Genomic DNA, 27,762 nt, shown 5'->3' with positions numbered 1-27,762 from the left:
TCTTGTTCACAAAATATAAATATGGATTAACTTAACATATATTTCTTATATTGCAAAATATTTGTAGTTTTCAATTTAAGAAACAAAAACTTTAGGATAAGAAAATTAAAATGTAACCAATAATGCATTTCTTAATATTGAAGAAATTGTCTGTAAGAAATTATTGAGTTGGGTTTAAAAAAATTATTTCTCTATATATGAAGCGATATGTTTAAGTTAATATGATATGGTAACTTTTAAGAAAGATAGCTCAAAGAAATCAGTGTTTTAGGAGAAAAGAAATTGTTCTCACGCTGTAGATAATAGATCTTCTGTAGGATAATAAAGATTTTCAAATAAAATTAATTTTTTTCATTGATTTTTCTTCTTAAAAAAAGTACCTGTAAATGAATCACCCTTTACTTTCAATATTAAACTGGTAGCTAGTAAGTCATTTATTAATTTTTAGTTCTAAGCTGCGACAGTATTAGTCACGTTGTAAAAAGTTCAAACTTCAATTTCCTCTCGGACATGACTCTTAAATCGTCCGACATGGAAAACACGTTTAACCTTTCAACGAAACCCACAAGTCTTAAAAACGACCCCTTTTATGTAAAAATAAAGTATCTCTGGCTAGATTTATATAATATTCATACCTCTCCTTTTTCTCTGTTGACTTTTCTTTCTGCCTGCATTACACATATATTATTTATACCGTGTTTACGCACGAACGCCACTGTTCGAAGTGTTTTTTTGTTTTCAGATTAGACGTACAACCTCTGGTAAGTAAATAATAAAAATGAACGAAGATGGCAATAAAATTAAAACATAAAACTTTAAATGTAAGTTGCAGATAAAACACCCTTTATTTTTTATTGGTTTTCAAAAATTTCAAATTTTATTTCAAATTTCAAAATTTTACATTATCAGTAAAATATTTCTCCTCCGTGTTTTAGAAGCTCGTTGATTACTAACACAGTTTATATCAGTACAAAGCAGGGTCAGGCAAGGTGACTTGTTAAGCCCACTACTCTTTAATATAATATTGGACGAAATAATAGAAGCAGTACGTAAAGGTCATGGTTACAGAATGGAGAACAAAGACATCCAAATACTATGTTATGCAGACGACGCCGCATTAATCGCCGAGAAAGAAGACGATTTCCAAAGATTAACACACATTTTCAATACAAAAGCTAAGAAATACAATATGATAATATCAGCAGAAAAAACCAAATGATGACAACATCTAAATACCCACTACGATGTAAAATCGAAATTTATGGGAAAATAACAAAGCAGGAAGCAATGTTTAGATATCTGGGAGTAAATATAAAAAGTTAGGAGATCTTGAAGAAGAAGTACGACAACAAAGCCTAAAAACAAGTAAAGCGGCGGGATCTCTTAATGGCGCAATCTGGAAGAACAAACACTTAAGATAAGACACAAAAACAAAAATCTATAAAGCAGCAATTAGACCTATATTGAGATGAATTTAAGATGAACCAAGACAGAAATGAAAATACTTCGACGAATATCAAGGAAAGGTCCGTTGGATAGGGAGAGAAGCGAAAACATAAGAAGAGCATGCAATGTAGAAGACATACATGGATGGTTGACAAAACGGAAATAGAAGTGGAACGAACACAATAGTAGAATGGCAGAGGATAGGATAGAATGAATAGCGCGAGATAAGTCACCAAATGGACAAATACGTATTTGCAGACGAAGAAAATGATGGTGCGATAATTTAAACAATTTAGGAGACTAATATTGAAGAAGAAACATGAAATACAGGGAGACATAATAAGGCAATATTCATGAAATTAATTTACATTTTTGCATTTTTGAATTATGACCCTACCTATATTTAGGACACTGGAACTTAGGGTTAAAATAATTTAATTGAAAATGTGTATGTGTGGGTTTAAAATAGTTATAAGAATTAAAATTTTATTTTACACATCTAATAAAATTGAGTTTAATTTTTATGATACTGTATAAAACAATTTTATACAATGCTACTATACATTTTCCACAGTATGTTAGTGGTTTGACTTTACAATTTTTCCTTCATATCGTCTGCTTTCCACGTCTTTCCATAAAGTGTCCTTTTCTACCAAATCTTACGGTTACTTTTGATGATTTTGTATTCCTCTCCATCTTGGGCAATCTTTATCCAATTCGCCACGCCCTCCCGTGGCGTTAAATATACATTGTGTAGCATTTAAGTTGAAGACAGCCCTATATTTCAGCTATCAAAATAAATACAGATTTGAACTTTTGCACACAATATAGGTTGGTGGTTCACATTTTTTAAGGCACTCAACTAAAATTTAAATTATAAACGCAGCCTACTGTGACTCCAAAAACAGGGTGAATTTTCGATATTTTGCTTCAGGTTAGAGACATTGGAAGAAGTTATTTGGAAAAGTTGTTCCAAATATTATTATAACCCATATATCAAATTTAATGACAAAATTCGCATTTATAGTTTTTTCAAAATTTATAGTCAGGATCTTAAAAGCTACAATATTGGCTGTCCCGAGATGCATCTCGCGAAGCTATTTGTATGTTTTAGGATCCTGACTACACTTATTGACAAAAATATCCGTGTGAATTTTCTCGTGAAATTTGGTTGTTGGGTTATAAAAATATTTGGAACGACTTTTCGAAAAAAAATTTTCCGATATCTCTAACGCGAAGCAGAATATCGAAAATTCACCCTGTTTGTGGATTCACAGTGGGCCCCGTTTAAGATTTACATTTCAGTTGACCATCTTAAAAAATGTGAACCATCAACCTGTATGACTCTGCAAAATTTCAAATTTGTATTTATTTTGATGGCCGAAATATAGGGTTGTCTTCATTTTAAATGCGACACACTGTTGTATGTATGTATGTATTTCTAAACAAAATTTAATGGTTGAAAAAAAAAGTTTTTAGTGTCCGGTAAATAAGACGCCGCCCTATAATGTGTTACATAATTATATTATATTATTTATGCAGTTTTTGCTCACGAACGCCACTGTTCGAAGTGTTTTTTTGTTTGCAGATTAGACATACAACCTCTGGTAAGTAAATAATAAAAATAAAAGAAGACGGCAATAAAATTGAAACATAAAACTTTAAATATAAGTTGTACATAAAACACCCTTGCGATTGATTTTATGTGTATATTGGTTTTGAGTGGCAACACATTTAATTTTTATTGGTTTTCAAAAATTACGCAATTAAGTTGTTGCCTTGATTTATTTTGAATTTCCGATAACATGATTTTAGAAGGGATTTTTACAGCTTGTAATAAAAGTAGGTAACATACACAAATAAAAATGAGCTGGGATTTTATAATCTTTTAAACGTTTTCAATTGAAGCAGCCTATTTTATTTAATAAAATTTCATGTTAATTTTTGTTTCGTATGTCTGGAATTAATAGAATTTAAAAAAATCCACAAGGAAAAATTTTCATCTAGATGGCTGTATAACATTAATCACAAAAAATTTATTGAAAAATCCTTTATAAAAGAAATATATTTATTAAAATCCCTCAAAGAGCTACATCTAAATCATAGAACGTTTTCGATCTACATATATCATCACCAGTGCTGATACAGGCTAATCACATGCTTAGCCACCAATTATATATGGATAAAAATCCTTTAAATGTTTTAAAAATATGTTAGAGTAACATTATTATATGAATAACTCCAGGTGATGAATACAATTCTTATAGGTATGGCTTTTGGTATCGTATAACTCCCCCAAAAGGCACGTAAGTTGTTTGTTTGATGTTATATGTCCTTACATTACGGACGGTGGGTAGCAACCATGTATTTTTGGTGGCTCAGCCATCAGTTTTTAAAATAATCATAGTATATTATAGTATCAATGGTTCCAACTTTACACGATCCCTCTTCAGGTGACAATCATAACTTTGATATTTTTTTGAATGGGAGAGGGCATCAAGTGACACATAATTTAAAAGCTTTTGAAATACTAATTACAAAAATGTATAAAACTTGCGCAAAATTTCGGTCCAATACTTTTAAATTCATTTATTTTTTTTAATCCTGAGGAAGCTAATAGGAATTTTTGAAAAATTACAACGCAGGATGAAAGATTACATTATTACCGAGGGCCGCAAGTCCTTAAAAACTTATATAATGTTTATTTTAATCAGGTACAGGGGTGAAAACAAAGGGAAAATGTAGTAAGATTTTTAATTTCAAATATATTATGCAAAAGAAACTTTTTGTTTATTCTAAGGAAATTTCAGCCCCCGGTAATATTGTAATCTTTCATTCAGCGTTTAAATGTTTCAAAAATACTTCTATTAGCTTTTTCAGGATTCGAAAAAAAAAATGAAATTTAAAAAGCATTTGAGTGAAATTTTGCCCAAGTATTATACATTTTTGTAATCAGTATTTCAAAATCTTATAAATGAGGTGCCACATGATGCACTTTCTCATTTAAAAATATCAAAGTTATGACTGTCACCTGAAGAGGGATCGCGTAAATTTCGAAATATTGAGGCTATAATAAACTATGAGTATTTTAAAAATCGACGTATCCGAGCGTTTTGCTTATGTGCTAAAAATAAATGAGTTAATATGAGTTAATAGTACACTTATTCCAGCGCACTGTATGTCTGACGATGTTTTTAGTAACACACACAGTCCTTATTTCAGCATTGTGGTGTCTTCTCCACTCTCCCGTCATTTCATCTCTTTGAGGGCCAAATATACCTCTTCCTTTTAGATACCAGCAGCTTATTTATTTCCCGCTGAAGTAGAGCCCATGGTTCACTTCTAGATGCAACAACTGGGCGAATAATTGACATGTGCAGTCTTAATTCAGATTGTCCTTTTAGACATTAATAACGATGATAGCGATACAGCTCTGTCCCGTAGTTATCCTTGCTGAGACTTCTTTTTCTATAGGGCTGCTATCTGCTATTTCCGCCCCCAGATATTTAAATCCTTTTACTACTTCGAAGTTGGTCATTAATAGCTCTGTTCGGCATAATTTCTGGCCCTTGATTTGTAGTTACTAGCATATATTTCGTCTTCTCTTCTTTCTTTCAAAGTCCCAGACTATGGTAAAAGCTCGCACCGTGGACCCAGACAACCTGTTTTATCCTCGAGTTGTAAAAACAGATTTCTCACGTTTCTTGTAGAATGAGCGACTGAATCTAGATCACCATCAAAAGCCAACAATAGTTTTGATACTCGATTGCAGTCCTATTCGCAAAATAAAAAAGTGAAGATAGAGACCCATAGTTACTTCACATACAGAATAAGCCAAATAAAAACGGAACATAAGCAGTTAATACAGTGTATCGGAACTACGTTTGAAAAAGTCTACCAATATAAAAGTTTGACAAACATAAATCATAGCAACTCAAGTACCTGTTTCCTTTTAGGCTAAGGCTACGACCAGACAAGCGACAATTTACGGCGCCATAAGAGCAGTAAAATGAAGCGCGAAAATGGGTCCTGGTAAGAAGGATCTGAGTCCAAATTTGTAGCTCATCTAACCACAACAACGACCGAAAGACTGTATTTACATCTCGCGACACGCCGTAATTTACATCCCCATCTGGTCATGCTTTTTACGGCCTACTGCAACAGCAGTAAAATGAAGTAGCAGTAACTGCAGTAAAAAACATGGCCAGACGGGGATGTAAATTACGGCGTGTCGCGAGATGTAAATATCGTGTTTTGGTCGTGGTTGTGGCTACATGAGCTACAAATTTGGACCTAGGTCCATTTGTTTGCGACACGACGCTGAAGATATTGCTTCGATATTGCTCGCGATATTTTACAGCTCAGTCTGGCCATCCACTACACTCACCCCGGAACCAATTTTCGCGCTTCATCTTACTGCTCTTATGGCGCCGTAAATTGTCGCTTGTCTGGCCGTAGCCTTAGCCTAAAAGAAGACAGGGAGTTGCTATGATTTATGTGTGTCAAACTTTTATATTGATTGACTATTTCAAACGTAGTTCCGATACACTGTATTAACTGCATATGTTCCGTTTTTATTTGTCTTATTCTGTATAGTATAACTTATATTAAAATAATTGTTTTTGTAGAAAACGCTTTATTGTTAAATTAATGTTAATGCATCTTCGAAATATTTGTTGTGTATATTTTCGTTTAGAGAATATTCAGTTTGTTGTAAACGGTGACCATTTTTCATTATAAGACCAGTTCTTAGCCTTTCTTTTATTTTAAAGGACTTTAAGGAACAGCTTTTTAAGCCAAACGAATTACTTGGCCATTTATATTTAAAAATACGCAAAGTGACTGTCTTCCTGCGATTACATCCCTTACTTAAATTAAATACTTCGTGTTGCTCCTACTGGAAACCATCATGTTTAGTCGAAGGAAGGCAAATATATTGAAATGTGCACAGGAGAGTTTTTTGTCGAAAATAGAAAAATTTTAAATAAAACCATTTTATGTCTATATTTGATAATAACTACAAATATCCTTATCTTTGGACATAATTATATTTATCGTACGAATTAACGTGATGAGATTTTAAATTTATTGTTAGAAAATATCTTAGCGTTTCCGTTTATAGATTTCCCCAACGTGGTCTAGTCCTGCATAATATAGAGTATATACGACCAGAGCTTCAGCTAGGCTAGACCAAGACCAATGTGCGTGATGAAAAATCACATCCTAGACGAGTATGGTCAAATACTGTGGACGACTGTATGGACTATTTGGTATGGTCTCCGTGCGTGACTATGGTGGGGATACACGAAACTATGCCAGCGCCCGTAGTGGCAAAATATGACAACTTTGGCGAATAATGATTGAGTAATAATTTTTTCAATAGATATTTTGCTTACTTTATTATTGCCATTTTGATTTTTATTATTTATTTTTATATTTTCATACTGACTTTCTTTCGTTCCCCGATCTGGTGGTATATTCCTATCGTCATCTATTTCAATTTTATGTTAACACACACCACAAAAGTAATAGTTAAATAGACCCAGCTAATGTTAAAATCTGGTAATAATAATAATTCACACTGCCTAATTGCTTTCGATGTAAACTTAATTACTAATGTTAACACCTACAACAAAGCTATAACGGAAAAGTGATGGAAAACCCTTAAAATTGATATTTTCTTCAGAAAACTTCCAATATGTATCTGTTTTTTAATTTGACGTTTATTTGACCCTCGATTGTTTGTATTATAAATATTTTATCGGAAATGGCAAATACAAATATTACATTAACGTCAAATATTGTGTTCGCCAAAAATTTCAGGCGAATATGCTAGGTGTCGGGACAGTCATGCACGGAACGAATACCAGGAAAGGTTGATAAACAATCCAGTGACGCGTTGTTGGTAACTCCACTTGGTTGTAAAATTCTACGTACGTGTTTACTCAAAAAATGCCTTAGAAAGGACGGATTTAAAAATGACAAAAATTGATGGCCACACCTATGTTAACCCGCGAGTAGTCGCGCGGTGAGATAGAATCTCAATTTTTAACCTTTTTCGCAATACCTTGATGAAAAATTTGGCAATTTTGAAAAAATTTCGTAAGTGCCTCGAGGAAGGGTGTAGTAATGCGTAGGAATTTTTTTTCTTCTTCTTCTTTTTGTGGAATTTATGGCTTTGGGGAGAGCCAATTAGCTTTAACCCGCGAGTAGTCGCGCCGTTAGATAGAATCTCACATTTGATCCTTTTTCGTAATACAGTAAAACCTTTCAGTAACGGCCACTAAAAATGAAAGAACTATGGGCCGATATAGAAAGGTGGCCGCTATTGCGAATTTTTGTAGTCTACATATAATTGGTTTGGGAAATTTTTAAACTGGCCGTTAGGACAGGTGGCCGATGTTGGCAGGTGGCCGGTAACACAGGCTTTTTTAATAAAATTGTTAGAAATATATATCTTCAATATAACAAGTAGATAAAAATAGTACAAAATACAAAGGGCCTAGCCGGGTAAGATGATGAAAAGTGCCCCCAACTCGATTCGACTTCCATATAGGTCACTCTTTAGCATATATAGTGAAACTAACTTTCTGAAATTTTTAGCCCCCTAGGTGGTCATGTGACCCACCTAGAGCCTAATTAGGGTTTTTGTTTTTATTTTTTATCTCAGCCGCATCAAGAACTAGCGAAAAACTTTGAATAAAAAAGTTGTAAGCATTAAAAAGATCTTTCCAAAAAAATATTTTTTTAATTTTTGGCGGGAAATTTAAATTTTAGAACGATTTTAAAATTTTAAATGAGTATAAAAAAATAACTAAGACATTCGTTTCCACAAAAAAATATATAACGTGTATTTTTGCATAATATTTCACCCTGAATTTTTTCAAATTTTTAAAATTGGTGAAACCCACCTTTAAAAATAAAAAACCGCATTTTTTCGTTTTTTTTTTTGTTTTTTGATATAATTTTATACATGTTTTTTAAAAAAGGTAACACCGTCACTAGAATAGGTAAAAAACTGAAAAATAATTGGGGTTTGTTTAATAAAATATTTTTGTAATGCCATCCATTTTCAAGATACAGGGTTGAAGAAAACAAAATTTTACACATTTTTTACGATTTTGCCGAAACTACTGGCAACATTGCAATAAAATTTGGCGAGTTTTAAGAGGTAGTTGTTGTGCATTTTTTGACATACAATTAAGAATTTTATATTTATCATTGGCGCGCATAGGGGTAATGGTCTGAACTTTTTAAAGAAAAAATATAGTACGCCACTGACATATTTCAAATTAACAATCGTTTTTGAATTCCTCGTTCAATTTGCGACAAAAAATCTATCTTCCTATTTTTTCATACGACGCGCCATTTTTATTCAAAAAATAAAACATCTTAACCCTTACAAAGTATTTGAACTTCTATGAAATAATATTTTGTAGTTTCTACATCTACATAAACTTATACATCCATTATAAAAACTAATTCGAATACTTTGGAAGCGTTAAGATATTTTATTTTTTGCAGCAAAACGGCGCCCCGTATGAAAAAATGAGAAGATAGTTTTTTTATCGCAAATTGAAAGAGGAATTAAAAATGATTGTTAATTTAAAATATATCAGTGGCGTACTATCTTTTTTTTTTTTGAAAAGTTCAGACCATTACCCCTAAGCGCGCCAATGATGAATATCAAATCCTTAATTGCATGTCAAAACATGCACAATAACCACCTCTTAAAACCTGTTTTAATACAAGTTTTATTACAATGTTGCAAGTAGTTACGGCAAAATCGTAAAAAATGTGTAAAATTTTGTTTTCTTCAACCCTGTATCTTGAAAATGGATGGCATTACAAAAATTTTTTATTAAGCAAACCCCAATTATTTTTCAGTTTTTTACTTACTCCAGCGACGGTGTTACGTTTTTTGAAAAACATGTATAAAATTATATCAAAAAAGGAAAAAAAAAACGAAAAAATGCGGTTTTTTATTTTTAAAGGTGCGTTTTACCAATTTTAAAAATTTGAAAAAATTCAGAGTGAAACATTATGCAAAAATACACGTTATATATTTTTTTCGTGAAAACGAATGTCTTAGTTATTTTTTTACACTCATTTAAAATTTTAAAATCGTTCTAAAATTTAAATTTTCCGCCAAAAATTCAAAAAAAATTTTTCGAACAGAACTTTTTAAAGCTTACAACTTTTTTGTTTAAAGTTTTTCGCTAGTTCTCGATGCGGCTGAGATAAAAAATAAAAACATAAAAACCCTAAATTAGGCTCTAGGTGGGTCACATGACCACCTAGGGGGCTAAAAATTTCAGAAAGCTAGTTTCACTATATATGCTAAACGGTGACCTATATGGAATTCGAATCGAGTTGGGGGCACTTTTCATCATCTTACCCGGCTAGGCCCTTTGTTTTAAATTCGTATTTTGAGATAGAATCTCAACGCGACTATCGACGTTACAGAAGTGAGCGCGACTACTCCCGGGTTAAAATGAAGGGATCCTAATAGTAACTCTTAAACAAAAAGAGCAAAGAGTTGATCTGTGCCCATTAAACTGGCAAGTACCTAGCATTTTCGAGCAGAGAACCATGTTGCCCTTTGAGCATGTATTCTATTATATCTAACAACATCGATTTGTAGTCACCATATTCTATCCAAATTTGATATGTAAACCATATATTATGGGGTTACCACTTTAAATAGTGTGCTAGTTTCAAACTACTCAGCAGAATGCACAGAAGATGTTCTGAATTAGAACGAAAAAGTTTTGCAATCCATTTGGATGACTTTTAGATAGTTTTTTAATAAACAATTTTATACCAGAATACAATTTGAAGTTTTTACTTCTGTATGAGTTTTTTAGCTATGGTATACAGCCAACTATTGAGATTTTTCCATTGATTTTAGAAAGAGCAAACTTTAAGATTATAGAAGTATATGCTTCAGTAAAGTGGAGAAAAGACGAAACTCCCAAATTTTACAAAAAAAAACCAACACAACTTTATAATATCTGCGGGAGATCTAAATGCCCATGTGAGAAATATGATTATAAAGTATACACTAGATCACTGGAGTTTGTTTATCGACAGTTCCAAACGAAGTTTAAAATGCTAAATAATAACATATAATATATGGAATTGGGCATTCTTCAAAAATGAAGGAAGAATATAAAACAATACCGCTGGTGCTAAAAAACGTCAGCTATAATCAACAGCAGTGGGTGATCTGTATTTATTTTAAGATGGTAACCTTTCTTTCAGAACAAGAAGGTGGTTATACAAAATATCCTTGTGTCTGGTGTCTTTGGGACAGCAGAGCTCATGATCAACTCTGAAGTAGAAAGAATGGCCTTCTAGAGATACTTTAGTTCAAGGACAAGCTAATGTAATTAACGAAGTATTGGTCGAACGAGAGAAAATATTATTACCTCCGTTGTATATAAACTAGGGCTCATGGAACAAAACAATGACCAGAATGGTCCTGGTTTTGAATACTTGTCCAGCAAATTCCCTACACTTGCACAAATAAATTGAAAGCCGAAATATTTAATCGGCCTCAGATAAGATAACTTATAAAAGATTCGTATTTTACGGAATCGATGACTGAAATTGCGTCTAATGTGTGGTGCTCTTTTGTTAAAATTGTGTGCAACATTTTCTTGGACATAATAAATCGAAAAAATAAAACAAAATTTTAAGAAACAGGGTTGTCATAATGTAAATTAAAATTCATTACTTTCGCAGCCACTTAGACAGTTGGTCAAACCGGCCATTGATACCTCCGCTACGCGTCGGGCAGTAAACTTCATTCTTGGGAGGAAAAGTAGCGCTAGCCAGTACCCGAGTCGAAAAAAATAATTTCATAAATTTTTTTTTAATAAATGTAGCAATAACTCCGAAATTGTGGCATTTAGGTATAGGGAATATACATGAAAAATAATCAGTATGTGTTAAGGTCTTCAAAACACAAAAAATATACCGGGTATTCCATTTGAAATAAGAAAGTTCATTAGATTTTCAGAAAAACGGAAGGTCTGACAACAATGTAATTACCACTGTAATATCGGCGACATTAGAAAACTCCTACCCACCAAAATCAACAAAAATCGTGAAAAGCCGTTTTCGAGATAATTGAGTGTTTCCATACATAAAACTCACTCTGTATTTGGTTATCCGATGTCCCTTTCTCAAAGAAACACCCTATATGTTATTTACGTATGATATGATGGAAACTGATATTTTCAACATTGTCAATGCGTATTCTGTTTAAAAGAAATCCACGAAAACAAAAGCCCATCAATTTTTCTGGTCAGAGGGTACTAAGCAAAAACAAAAAACTGTCTTAAATATTAATGTGGTTAAAATCTCTATAATAAAAGTTAATTTTGCGTAAGAAATGAGAAATGGGAAAATAAAGTCGTAAACATGAACACTTCCTGAACCACACTCGTCGGTCTCTTTGCTTCTTTTGTGTCGCAATATAGGCATAACTTCGTAAAGTTTATTTCTGCCGTCGTTAGTATTTATGTCAGTGACCCAATTTTGGTTTGGATGAAAGTCAATGGTACTTAGGCCAGTCTTTTTGTTCTTTTATATAATTTCCTTACAAAAAGATACGGATTTACTTACAAACAACGTAGCAGGAATACAAAAGAACGAAACTTCACCAAGGGAGTTCGATATCGTCGCTGTATTAACAGATTAGGTAATGTTGCAGAGATATCGCACCTCCGCTCAAATAAGTCAAAAAAGCAAAGTTTCGAGAAAACGACGTTTAAAGTTTGTCCTACATTTTTGGGTTTAATTCCAAATCTAATAAAATTAGAATAATAACTATTTTAGTCAGTAACAATGGTTTTTGAAGCTCTATAAAACAGCGTATTATAGTTATTAAGGTAATACCAAGGGTATTATAAGGATAATAACGCTTGAGGTCAATGGTGTATACCGAGAGCCTTTGGCCCGAGCATTATACGTTGACCGAAAGCGTTATTATCTATAATACCCGTGGTGCCTTTAACGTTTAACATCTGATTTAATTATTTTTTATATGCAAAAAATTTGAATGAATTTTGAATTATTAATTTTCAAATAAGTACTGTTATGATCTGCTTTCTATTACTTTTATATTAATTATTATTTACTTAATCAATCATTTAATTAACGCAAATCATACATAAAAATTAAGAAAGAATCTCAAGGTGCCTTTTATAATATAAAAAAAAATGTCTAAATTATCTTATCTTATACTTATCTTCTCTCGTGGTTTCAGTATCTCTTAGTTGATCCTTATCGGGATAAAATAGGAAAAGGAAATAAATAGAAAAATCATAAATAAAAACATACAATTACCTTTATTATCAAAAGCAATGTTCTGTAAATTTATCAATTAAATTCTGTGGGCATAACTGTCCAAAATAAACTTTTACCATATAAATTAATCTAATTCAAACAAATATTTATCGCTTTGTTCTTGATACCATTAATAAACCCAGCTAAACAAACAAAATTTGTTATTCGCAAAATTACTTATACTTCCTATTAAATTTTTGAAATGTTGGAATCTTAAATTCATATGCTTTTACGTAAAAAAATTAACTTCTGATTATAAAAAAATCTATCACATAGGTTATTGACTGACCTTTTTGATTCACACACAATGATGTCTCCTCTTGACCCAAACAGCTCCTCCTTGTTGATTAGGTTAGGCTACCAATCAAAGCCCTCTCCGTTCTCAGCAAACAATCCAGCAGGATACCAGCAACTATTTCTCCAAAACACCAGCCAGGCTTCCTTTGACCAGGACTCGTTCAATAAACTCCAAATCTCTCTCCTCTCTTTCTCTCAACAATAATCTCCTGAGACCCAAGTATCTTTTTTACTTGGTGTCACAAATAATTTTAATAACGATAATTCTTGTAATTTACTCTCTTGGACTTTACAGAATCAAAGAGGTATTTCTTCTCGATTTGATTTGTCTCTCGTTCCACTTTTCAGCTACTCTCACTTATCAAACACAACTACTAGTACTTGCTTCTGAACTACTCACGAAAACTTTTGACTGCTCCTCTCGGCTGCCGGTCTACAATAATCCCTCTTTCCAAAACTATCTGAAAATTCAAACTTCTCTCCTTCCCATTCCAAATTGCCTAAACCAATCAGAGATATTTCTTCTTCCCCATTCTTTTTTTTCATTCGAAACACCCACTCATACTTTCAAAAATATTTCTACCATCATACTAATTACTTTCGGGAAATTCTACAAAATTTACTCGGGGTTAAACAAAAAGCTTAAAATTCCAAACTTTCTTTACCTTAATTTTCTAAGAACTAATTACCTATGGCTTCTATATTTTCCGTAATAAACAATCGGTTTAAAATACTAATCCTAAATAACTTTCACTTCACTTTTATTTACAAAAATGTTTTTAATATTCTTCATGGAAAAATTCATTAAGGAGAAACCACTTTGCGTTGAAAGCTAACTTCTAATAAATATTTACAAATCAATATACAGGGTGTATCAAATTTATGTACCCGCGTTATATTAAAAAAATTAAAATTTTTATTCTATCTTTGATTGATAAATTGAAACACAATAGTACATTTACCAGCAATAGTCGTAACGTAATTGTGGTAACCATAGTTTTACTTAGGTTGTTATTTATCAACTTGACAGTATTTAACTAGTTATTTAAATTTAATGCCCTAGGGCGTTATTTTTCATACTTAACTGACTTCGAAACCATGTCATTATTGTTCAAATAATATACCAGTAGGACATTAAGTATATTAAAAATATTAAAAAAAATTTTTCTTGTGTTGTGACACTATACAGATAAAATTTACGAAACATTTACGAAATAATATTTATCAAAAACTTGCAGTACAGAATATAATATCATTAGTATCATCTGGTTAACAGACTTTATTTTTAATGATGTAACTTTAAATACATGTAACACTATTAAACACAAAATACTGCAAAAAGAAAGATAAATAAGTGATACATGTGTCACTAAGTGCATCGTTGATTTTGGATAATCGTATTACGACACTTAGTCGGATTTTGTGCCTGATAATTGTATACATGACTTTCCCTAACGGCCGGAAACCAGAGTGGGGGACGAGGGTAGTTTTAAGGGGTCAAAATCGCGGTTTTTGTTATTTTTTTGTGACACTCATGATCGAGACAGAGCACCAAACTTTGGAAATAAGTAGGCCATGACGTAACTAAGTGAAATCTCCAGGTGTGACACGCTGCGTGACCGACAAAAAGGTGGGGCAGGTGCGAATATAAAAAATATAAGGAGTTTTTTGCAACGTTCGTGATTGAGATAGTGCACCAAAATTTGGGAGTAAGTAGACCATGACATAACTAAGTAAAATCTCCAGAGCCGGAAACCCGAGTGGCGGACGAGGGTAGTTATAAGGGGTCAAATTCGCGGTTTTTATTATTTTTTTTGTGACGCTCATGATCGAGACAGTGCACCAAAATTTGGGAATAAGTAGGCCATGACGTATCTAAGCAAAATATCTAGGGGTGGAACGCTGCGTGGCCGACAAAGGGGTGGGGGTAGGGGTGAATATAAAAAATATAAGGGGTTTTTTGCGACGTTCGTGAATGAGGCAGTGCACCAAAATTTGGGAATAAGTAGACCATGACATAACTAAGTAAAATCCATAGAGCCGGAAACCAGAGTGGGGGACGAGGGTAGTTATAAGGGGTCAAATTCGCGGTTTTTATTATTTTTTTTAGCGGAGAAAAATTGCAACTTTCTTAAATAATTCATATTGTCAATTGAAATTGTCAAATTGACGTACATTTCATACCTATTGTCATTTAAGAAGAAAAATTATATATTGATCCACCATATTGATATGATATGAAATTATTATATACAGGTAAATTTAATTAATTGTATTTTGCTTGCAGTACTGCATTTTAATAACTAATTTTATTTACTACATACAATTATTTTCGTTTTAATAACAACCTAAATCTTATTTTTTCTTCTTATTATTTTTTTTTTGGATTATGGCCTTGACAATTATCCAGTAAACAGGACCATATGATTGGCCAATATAATTAAAAGTGCGAATAAAAGTGCACAGCGTAGAAATCAGGTGTCGCTTTTCCGAACTTGCACGGCCCCAATAGTTTTCCCATATTACTTATCACGCACAAAATCCGCTCCCAGCTCTTAGACTAAATAGTGTCATCTAACGATAAATACTTGACCCATAGACGCGAAACTTTATGAGATAGGAGTTTATAGTTTTCTTATTAAATAAACTGTTGATGCAATAAAACCCACTATAAATTTTTTTGAGTTATGATACTCTTTGAGCAGAGGTGCGATATTTAATCGTTAATTTGATTTAAAAAGAGTCGAAAGTTATTTAAGGGGCAACATCAGTACGCGGAAAGCGGGTTCCAAGATTGCAGCTTTAATTTTGAATATTGTGTCTAGATATTTGGCACACGTTTCGTAATATAATAAAGTATGGCGGTACAGAGCCCAATTTGAGAAATATGTTAGTATGTGGAAATTACTCTACAATTAAATAAAATATTAAAACACGTGTCTGTACCGCCATTAAGAAGAACAAAAAAATACACCCTCTTCAAATAAATTTCTTTATCCTATGCCTAGATTGGAATTACTAAAAATAGATTATCTATAACAAGAAATGGAACTTCACTGACTTAGCAACATGTGGCGCCTACGAGTGTAATAATTATTGTTATCACAACATTGTGCCTTCGTTTTTGATAGTATAGTGCCACTGTCACTGTCGTACTGCCGACGCACTGTTATCGCACTGTTAAAAGTTCGCAGAAAATTCGAATAAAGAAATATTGACGACGTGTTGATGTAGCCTCTAATCATAACCATCTTTAAAGAAACGGACCTAGATGATAAAGACTTAACCCTCCGTTAGTCGCTAGGATAAACGGAGCATCAAGAGTCGCTACGGTGTCAGAGACCGACAATTTAAAAAAAAATAATTATTGCTATAAAATTCATACAAATATTTTATATTGTGTATAGGAATGACTGAAAAATATTTTTGAATATGATTTATTGAAAAACAACAGATATAAAATGAAAAACCCTAGTATAACAATTTGATCGAATTCATTTTCACTTCCCTCATCGTCAAAATAATTTTCATCGTCGCTAGGAACCATTTCCCATAATTCCAACAAATGTTTTTGTTCGGCTTCAAAGGATATCTATAAATAAGATTTGACCAAAACTTATCGATAAAATGCAATAATAAGATGCTAAATTTTTACCTGAACTGCAAGTTATGCCAATAAAGTAATAACCATACCGTTAGTCGCTACGGAGCCTTGCACCGAAAGTAGCTATAAAACTCGCACAACTGTACCCAAGTAGGTAAGAAAGTATACTAACACGAGGTTAGTTGATAGGAAGAGGTACAGAAAGTGGCGATAGAAAAAACCAGTTATTTTGTAAATCCCGAATGAATAATTCTGTCGTCGGTGTGTGACACCGATAGCGACTAACGGAGGGTTAAGAATAATATTACAATCAAAATGTTAACATTAAAGTGGATGAGACATGATTAAAGTAGACAGAGACAATCTCCGTAGCTAAAGGAGTGAGACAAGAATGCATTCTGTCCCAGGTATTATTCAACATGTACATACTTTGAACATATCTTCGAGAAAGCACTGGAGGAACTACAGGAAGACATAGTATATATCATTTCGAGCAGGCATAAACTACAGAGGTATGCAGGTTTTATTCCTTCGTAGCGTTCCGCATGGTGTTAGTTTCTTGTTGATGAGATGTTCTGCTAATTCCAATAAAGTGTAGACGTTATCTAAAACTACACCTCTTTCTTGAAAATTATTACAATAAACAGTATTGGCATCTGCATAAACGAATATTTTGCTGGTTTTATTTTCACGTAGAGTCTTAAAGAACATAGTACTAACTATTCATCAACGGTAAGATGAGAACCGGGATTATAATGCCTTTGACAATGACTCAAGAAGATTTCAATCACGTTTCAAATATGTGCCAGTGTGTCAGTTTGTCTGCGATTGTCCTAAGTACCTTCATCATCAAAACGCATTCAACTAGTTATTTGTAAAAACCTGGTCCGTAGTAGTGATGTTGAAAAAGTAACTATTCGTTACAAGTACTTGTTACTTACGAATGCCGAAAGTAACGATTACCATACATAGAGGCAAATCGTTACTTTGATTACTCTGATTATTCGTTACTTCGTACCAATCATATCAGAGCTAGTAACGACTATTGCGTCTACTTTGATTACTTCGATTACTCTGATTACTTCGTTACTTCATACTAATCGTATTAGAGTGAAGAACGACTATTGTATCTACTTTGATTACTCTGATTACTTCGTGCCTCGTGAAGGTTGTTATTATATCGGAATACCAATACAAAACACCTACCTACTGAGAAATACGATTCTCGATATAATTACTGGTACTCAAATGCAAAAGTAACAAAAGTAATCATAGTAATCAAATCATTTTATCCCTTAAAGAGATTGGTGAATTTCGTTGTTATATCGGAATACCTATACAAACTTACTTACTGAGAAATACGATTCTCGATATGATTACCGGTACTCAAATACAAAACTAACAAAAGTAATCATAGTAATCAAATCATTTTTATCCCTTAAACAGATGGGTGAAGGTCGTTCTTATATCGGAATACCTATAAAAATAGCTACCTACTGAGAAATACGATTCTCGATATGATCACCGGTACTCAAATACAAAAGTAATCATAGTAATCAAAGTAATGAATACTGTAAATTATTACTTTATAAAAAAGTAACGATTTCTAACGAATACTCGAAAGTAACTATAATCAACATCACTAGTCCGTAGCATTGTTGCTGAGTATTGCGATCTTGCCATCTACAGGCTCTCGATTACTTTTCAGGGCACCAGTGCAGATTGAACTAAGGTATTTCTAACTTGATTGCGATTTTCTACCTCGAACTTGCTGGTTAACTTAAAACCCATCACCAAATCCCGTAAAATATCTTCAGAAATAAATAATTTAAACAACTTTGTCATACTTATGTATGTTGGTAGACTATGGTGAAAATCAATGGCAGTTCCGATTATATTTTTTGACTGAATTATTTTTCTTGGAAGCAAATTCTTTATCCAAAACGTTTTATCTTTGCTGAACCACACGTCTTGTAGGTTGTTATGGTTATTATGTTGTTCTCCGTTTCTAAGTTATTTTCAATGGGTTCTGCATCTAAGTAGTTGTCCACAGTTTTCATTATCTTCTAAACGTGATAACATTTATTAGGTTTGGATAATTATAAATTTCGTAGTCACACCCTGCAGTAGTCGATACAGTGGACGTAACCTTGCGAACGTGCTCCGAGGAGGGCGAGGAGCCGAAATCTAATCGGCCGAAAAGGTGATGGCGACGGCCACCATTCTCTGGGATTCACAAGGTGTGATCTATATCCACTTCCTTAAAAAGGGCAAAACGATCACAGTGCTTTAGTATGCCAGTTATTGGCCCTACATAAAATTATTTATGTAAGTACCATTAAACACACAGTTTTTATAAATATTTGACGATTGAAAGTCATCACTTTTATAATTTTTACAACATTAATTGTCATTAATGTCACTGAATGTATTTTTTTGTAGCAACGAAGGACACCTGACGTAATATACTTAACGACGGGAGATTATCAAAAACTATCGATTTAATTTAGATTTGTGTAGCTTTATATTGGTCAGAATCTCCTATGAATGAAATAATCAGTAGTAATTGCACAAGAGCTCTAAAATTATTGAATTTTTCCCGAGTGTCACTTGGACAGTTTTAATTTCACGAGCCGAAGGCGGGTGAAATTATTTCAGAGTGTCACGAGGGCAAAAACTATATATTAATTTTAGAGATCGAGTGCAATTTGTTGCGATTATTTCATGAATAAAACTGTTCAAAACCAAAATTTTATTGTAATTTATTTATGTAAGTACAAATTAGTACAATTAAACACACAGTTGTTATAAATATTTCACGGTTGAAAGTCATCACCTTTATAATTTTTATAACATTAATGGTCATTAATGTCACTGAATATTTTTTCGTAGCAACGAAGGGCATCTGACGTAATATACTTGACGACGGGAAATTATCTAAAATTATCGATTTAATTTAGATTTCTGTAGTGTTCTATTGGTCAGAATCTCCTATGAATGAAATAATCGCGCTAATTTCATTAAAACATGAACACAATAAAATAAATTTGAAATACATTATTAAATAATATCTAAATATTAGTTTATTGCATGTGTTATAATATATTATAATGCAATATTACAAGGTATTTTACTTTCCCGTACGCCGTTCGGGAAAATTTACGCACGCCGTGCGGAAAAGTGCAACTTTCGGAAACGAAATGCCTGCCTGAAATGGCTCTTTTAGCACGGCCGTAGAAAATAGCTATTTGTATAACAAGGGTTAAAAATGCCACTTTAAAGCACTAGTGCTTTAAAAATTTCAAGGCACTGCAGTTAAAAGTGAATTGTCAAATTGTGAAACGTCAAAATATTTATATTTCATTTATTAACATTAATATTAATAGTACAACTTGCGCAATTTGAAAAAGGTGGTTTAATAGCTACTTGTATAACAAGGGAGGAAAGTGCTACTTTTCCTCCCGAGAATGAAGTTTACTGCCCGACGCGTAGCGGAGGGCAGTAATCATTCAAGGGAGGAAAAGGCACTTTACTCCCATGTTATACATATGGTTTTTCCACCTTCCTCAAATAACAAGTCATTTTTTCATTTTTACTTAATTTATTTATGTAACTAACCAACAAAATTTATTAGAACTAAAACTAACAAGTAGGTACAATATAACTGTCAACTGTCAAATATAAGTCAAATTATTAATGTAAACATTGTTAATTCAGAATAACAATTTACTGTTTTTTACCATTCTGCAAAATACAGGGTGTTTTTAAATAAACGTTAAAACATATAGATACTTACGTAATAGAAAATAGATATTTTACAGGGCGTCAATAAGTTATATTTCATGAATGAAATACCATGACGTTACTTTTACTTTTCCTCCCTAGGGAGGAAAAGTACAACTTTGCTCCCTACAATCAGGCCCGGAAAAGTATACTTTCGGAAGAAGAGGTAGGTGGAAAAATACTTATCAGACCGCTATTATAGTAGTATCGATGCTTCAGAAGTTAAACGGTGTAACTAAAGTTCCTCCTAAAAATTACTTATGAGATGTAACACCAAAGAACACATCAACAACAAATAGCTTGTCCTTGTTTGTATTTATGAATATAATACTTATAATTTATGAATATAATAATAATATGATCATTAAAGACGGCCTATTTATTTTTAATGGTTCCTCATTTTTTGCAACTATTTTCACAAACATCTTATTATCTCATTTCAAACATTTTTATTAACTTACACCGATTGTATTCTGAGGCACCCGTTAAGAATATCAGCCATCTTAGGTATATACCAATATTAAATTAGCCACCATTACGCGGTTAAAAAAAAAAAAAAGAAAAAGCATGAACATCGCAGCAGAGGGACAAAAAATTAAAAGAACTCAACGGATTTAAAAATGTGGGCGATGCAATGATCTGGAATGAAATACCAGGAAAGCACATAGATGTGAAGTATTATAAGGATTTTCAGAATTGAAAATGATTGAACACGAAGGACGAGCGTTTATGAGAGCACTAAATTAAACTGGTTGTGAAATGTTCGAGCTTTCAGTATTATGTGTCCTAGTCAGAACTGGATTTAATAGAAATTTATGATTCTATTACACTGTTAAAAACTTAATAAGATACTTAAAAAATAAAACGGGATAATTCCCGAAAGTTTAGTTAAATAACTTAACCTGAAATAAAAACTCCCTGGTGTAGTTGGTGTAAAATATTTTATTGAAGAATTAAAATTTTTAAAAATCCAAAAGGATTACATTCAAAACGTTTTCGAACTTCTCAGTCCATCATCAGTGAACTCCCTGTCCTTTCAAAATAGCCACAATGCCAAACACTGGTTAGGTTAAAAGGTTCTAACTACATAGCAAATATAATAAAATAGTTTGGCTTTTAAAGTGGATGCCAATGGATTGCTTCCAGCAATATGATGATGATTTTTTAGATACTTAACTAGAGACTTAATGAGATCATTGACAGACTTAACGTGGTTCAATGCAGACATAATAATAGAAAAATATGATAACGTAGAGCATCATGTTGCTGGAAGCAATCCATTGGCATCCACTTTAAGACAAACTATTTTATTATATTTGCTATGTAGTTCGAACATTTAACCTAACCAGTGTTTGGCAATATAGGCTATTTTGCAAGGACAGGGAGTTCACTGATGATGGACTGGATAGTCCGAAAACGTTTTGAATGTAATCCTTTTGGATTTTATAAAAATTTAATTCTTCATTAAAATATTTTATACCAACTACACCAGGGAGTTTTTTGAAGTTATACTTCTTTACGCGCGATATGAGGGTGAATTTTTATATGTTAAAACCTACGATCCCGGCGCATGCTCATTATAACTTTGTTCTGATTGGATGTTCAAATGACATGTCAAAAATTATCCAATATGGCAGCTGTAGCGCAGCTGTGGTTTCGACGGTTGACGGTTTGGTTATGTATGGTTGTTGCATTTTAAAATTTGTGGGAAGAGAAACAACAAAGGCTAGTTAATAGTTATACTGCTTTTTAAATAGTTTTCATATTATATTCTTGAAGTTATACTTCAAAATGTTTTAATTTATGTATGTATCAGTCCAGAAAAGGCGTGGAAAGAATATATTAGTGTTTTTAAATATATTTTTCTACAAACGTGTTAAAAATGCAATTTTTAGGACTCCACAGGAGCGTTAAAAATGCTACTTTAAGAATGCTTTAAAATTTTTAAGGCTCTGCAGTTAAAAGTGAATTGTCAAATTGTGAAACGTCAAAATATTTATATTTCATTTATTAACATTAATATTAATAATACAACTTGCGCAATTTGAAAAAGGTGGTTTAAAAGGTTTTTTATTATAATTTTGTGTCTTTGGATTTGTCTTCCTTGGGCGTAAAATAATAAAACATCTATTTTTATATTTCACTTGTCACCGTGATGTATAATTATGTATATCTGAAAGGTAAGTAGCATGCGGCTTGATGGCCTTGTTGGTAGACCATTGGACCAGAGATCAAAAAATCGCGAGATTACGGGTTCAAATCCCGGACGATTCATATTTTTTTCTTTTTTTTTAATATTTGGCATTTTTAAGTTTTGGTTCATTTTTGGTAATTATTGTTAATTTTTTGTATTGAAACTGTTAAGTAGGTATATTTATTTCGTTGAAATTATATTATAATAGAAGCATAACTTCTTACGTGCGTACAAAGTACACACATATTCTTTTTTTACTTCACGTTAAGATATACTTACAAAAATTTCACAAATTAATATTGTTTGGAGTATTCTTTTTCTTTGCACTGCAAAATAAGTTCTTCTTCTTCTACGGCACTACAGCTTTGAGCTTTGACCTCCTTTATTTTTTGCCTGTACCCTTGGCCTCCAGCCCATCTTTCTGCTTTAGTCCCTGCGAAATTTTTAAAATGTCTGTCCGGTGGTTTTGTATTCGTACACATGCCTGAGTTTCATCAATTGCGGCTTTAATGAGTCTAATTAGCTTGTGTGGTATTGCCAATAGAGCCAAAATATAGTATAATTTGTTCCTTTTGACTAAGTCGTATGCCTGTTTGAAGTCTACAAACACGTTGTCGTTGTGAACATCAATGTCATGGTCCCATGATTTGCTCAAGTATGCTTGACTATAAATATTTGATCCAGTGTCGATCTTCCTTGTCGGAAACCCGGCTGATACTCTCCAATAATATTTTCTGCTAGTGGTTGGAGCCGTTGGTTTATAATATACGTGAGGACTTTATATGCTGTACATAGTAGAGAAATTCCACGGTAGTTTTTGCACTAGAGTTTGTCTCCTTTTTTATAGATAGGGCATACTATACTTACATAAAGCACACAGATGTGAGACAATATAAGGATTTTGGGAATTAAAAATGATTGAACACGAAGGACAAGCGTTTATTAGAGCACTAAATTAACTGGTTGTGAAATGTTCGAGCTTTAACTATTATGTGTGCTAGTCAGAACTTGATTTAATAGAAATTTTTCTATTCTCATACTAATATATCAATTATAATTTCACTACCTGTATCATAATGAACTTCATTATGATACAAATTTTCATTACGATACAGATTTTTAACCAATAGAATCACGATATGCCATTCATAATGAAGGTGGTACACGCGCAGTGACCAATGGCGAGTCAAATACATACGCTTTGACATTTCTCAATATGTAAACAAACTGACAAACTACTTAATTTGTTTGCGTTACAAAATTAACTAATAAAATTGAAAATATTTTTTGTTGTGAATTATCATAGAAAAAATCGTGTATACAACTTGCATTTAATTATTATTATGAAGCTCGTACTCTATACGAAACTCGCCGTTAGGCGGCTCGTTTCGTATCCCTCATACTCGCTTCATAATGACCATCATTAAATGCTCGTTGCATAATTAGTATGATAGAATTGATTCAAAAAATGACATAACCCAGACATCCAAAGTGATAGTTATCCTCCACCACCAAATTGTTCTATATAGTCCATATAATTTTCAGAAAAAATTCACACTTTTTGAGTCGGGTTTGGGGGGAGAGGGGGGAGAAATCGGTAAATTCGTAGTGCTTTAGGTTTTTCGTCAATATTTCTAAAACTATGAGGTTTAGCATGAACAACCTGTTATACAAGAATGTTCTACATTCAATTTGAAATAAAAAAGTCCCTATACCTAATCTTTCTAAAATGAACGGTTCCAAAGTTACGGAGCTAGTATAATATAATTGGTCCAAAAAAGGCCTAACTCAGACATCCAAAGTAAAAGTTTTCCTCCAACACCAAATTGTTCTATATGGTCCACATATTGTTCAGTAAAAAGTTTCACCATTTTGAGCGTCCGGTTTGGGGGGAGATGGGGAAGAAGTCGGTAAATTAATAGTTTCTTTAGGTTTTTCTTCAATATTTCTAAAACTATGTTTAAGCGTAAGCAATATTCTATACAAAAACGTCCTACATAAAATTTAAAACAAAAATGGTCCTATCCATAATTGTTATAAAATCAACGGTTCCAAAGTTACGGAGGGTGAAATGAGGAGGTTTTCGATACTTTTTATATTTTTTTGGGCAATTGATGATGATTTTGGGTGGTAAGGTTGACGTTTCTTTAAGAACTTATCACTAACATACCATCGGCCAATGAAATAGCAAATCCTGTCAAAGAAAATTTCTTTCAGTCAGTAAAAATATTATAAATTGCCCAAAAAATATAAAAAGTATCGAAGACCTCCACATTTTACCCTCCGTAACTCTGGAATCGTTGATTTTATAACAATTATATATCCAACCATTTTTGTTTTAAATTTTATGTAGAACGTTTTTGTAAAGAATATTGTTTACGCTTAAACATAGTTTTAGAAATATTGACGAAAAACGTAAAGAAACTACTAATTTACCGACTTCTTCCCCATCTCCCCCCCCCCCCAACCGGACGCTCAAAATGGTGAAACTTTTTACTGAACAATATCTGGACCATATAGAACAATTTGGTGTTGGATGCAAACTTTTACTTTTAATGTCTGGGTTAGAAATTTTTTGGACCAATTATATTATACTACCTCCGTAACTTTGGAACCGTTTATTTTAGAAGGATTATGCATAGGGCCTTTTTTGTTTCAAATTTAATGTAGAACATTTCTGTATAGAAGGTTGTTCATGCTAAACCGCGTAGTTTTAGAAATATTGACGAGAAACTTAAAAACTACGAATTTACCGATTTCTCCCCCCTCACCCCCCGCCCAAACCCGATGCACAAAATGGTGTGACTTTTTTCTGAACGTTATGTGGACCATATAGAACAATTTGGTGTTGGAGGATAACTTTCATTTTGGATATCTGGGTTTGGATCTAGTTATACCATACTAAATATACTATTATGATTCTATTACACTTTTAGAAACTTGTGAAAATTATATTACAAATAAACAAAATAACGTATTTACAAAAATTGCACAAATATTTTTTGTTGCAGTGTCGAAAGTTTCGAATGGAACATAACAACTTAGAACGGGATCCTATAGCATTCACAAGAAATAATACGAGGAAAATATCAGTACCATATATATAAAAGGACTATCCTAGAATCTTAAAACAATAGGAAATAAATTCAACATTTCAACAACATTCAAAACAACAAAAATATTGAGATCTATTCTATCTAAAACTAAACCTAACAGTGAACAAGAAAGAACAAAGAATTGTATTTATAAAATACCTTGTGAATGCGAACAATTTTATTTAGGTGAAACATCAAGACCATTAAACGTTAGAATAAGTGAACATCAGTCTTATATTACAAATAGAGAATTTGATAGATGTCAAGTATGTCAACATGCATGGGATAATGAGCATAGAGTTTAGTGGAGAGATTCAAGTAGTCCTGAAAGAAACAGATAGTAAAAAGAGAAAAATCAAAGAAGCGGCTCTAATTATGCTAAATGAAACCAATCGTGTCGCAAATTTCTCGGCAGAACGCAGTCAGATATGGTTACCCATATTAAAAGAGGAAGTCATTAGAAAGAAAATACCACGATTAGTAGGTCAATAAAATATCGAGTTAGTACATTATTGCATTTTAGTATTATTTATATATCTATGTATTATTAATATTATTTATAATTTAAAATAAAATATTTACATATGAAGGTCAGAATTTGGTATTAGTTTTGAGAGTAAATTAAAGTAAGACCTAATACTTACGATGTCGGGATAGTATCATGAGTTTTTTTCTTGGTTTTCCCTCGTGATTTACTATGGAATCTCTAACGCGAAAATTTTACTGTCACCGTTGCATGTAGTTGTCTTTTTAAAGACAGATCACATGCTATGATTTTTTGGTGACGGATATTCTTGCATTGGGGTTGATTTCATGTAGTCGAATAAACTATCTTTCAGTAAAGTCGTCCCAGGAACACAACTCATAAATATTGGCAATATCATTTTAAAGTCTTCTACTTTAAAATGTATAATATGTGTCTGAATTGCCGATATAAATGAGTCAGATTAAATAAATTATTAGAAGAATTTTTTACTAAGCAACAACATTTTTGTTTAATATTAATATTTTTTGTATTTTTACAACGGCATCCGATTTGGACGTCGAAACGTTAATCAAATCATTTTTTTAGTAAATTTGTGGCTAATTTCCCATTAAAAATAATTAATTGCAAAAATGCCACAAGAAAATAGCTTCAGAACAATATTACATTCAATTTAAAAATAACATTTAAAATTTAAAAATACAAAAAACGCAGTATGACACTTCGCGCTAGTCTACGGTACTACACTCAACGAAAAAGGTACGTAATATCAATAAAAATGTTAATTCAGACAACAAACGCAATACTTAAAATTTGTACAATTCTTGGTTTTATTGGGACAACAAAACGATGTTCATCAATTCATTATTTTCGTTCGTTGAGCCAATGTATTACGTTTATTGAATGGATGAACATTCATTATGTATACCATAATATCACTTTATTGGTATTACGAACTCTGTTCACTGAGTCAACGAACACTATTTATTGATATTACGAACTCTGTTCACTGAGTCAACGTACACTATTTATTGAAACAACAACGTCGTTAATTGACCGACGAAGACTATTCGTTGTGTCAATAACAGTGTCATTTCTTATAACGTATTTCGTTTATTTCTACAATTATTTCCGTTTATTGTTACAATTAATTCCGTTCATTCCCACAATAAATACGATTTTTCTTACAAGCAATTCTATTCATTCTTACAATCAGTTTCGTTCATTCCTACTATGAACGTATTTTATATTAATAATTACTGAATGCAATAGCCCAATGTATGATATTAATTGATTAATAATATTTTTTAAATCCCCTTTTTTTCCTAAACCTAAAGGACTTTACACTGTGTGATTTTTCATATGATTTCACTTATACAGTGTACTGGAATAAGTGTTACACTCCCCCAACCCCCTTATTAACGTATTTATTTTTAGCACATAAGCAAAACGCTCGGACAGGTCGATTTTTAAAATAACCAAAGTATATTATAACATCAATGTT

General features: G+C 32.3%; 1 protein-coding gene across 2 annotated transcripts in view; it reads right to left on the bottom strand.

The window, feature by feature from the left end:
* Window positions 1-27,762, bottom strand: part of LOC114329832 (5-hydroxytryptamine receptor 2A) — an 895,697-nt gene that overhangs the window by 393,534 nt on the left and 474,401 nt on the right. The gene's annotated exons all lie outside the window — the stretch shown is intronic.

This window comes from Diabrotica virgifera, chromosome 3 (genome assembly GCF_917563875.1).
Source record: "Diabrotica virgifera virgifera chromosome 3, PGI_DIABVI_V3a".
Lineage (NCBI taxonomy): Eukaryota > Metazoa > Arthropoda > Insecta > Coleoptera > Chrysomelidae > Diabrotica > Diabrotica virgifera.
Note: the sequence above shows the minus strand (reverse complement) of the source record. Positions and strands in the feature narration are given on the sequence as shown.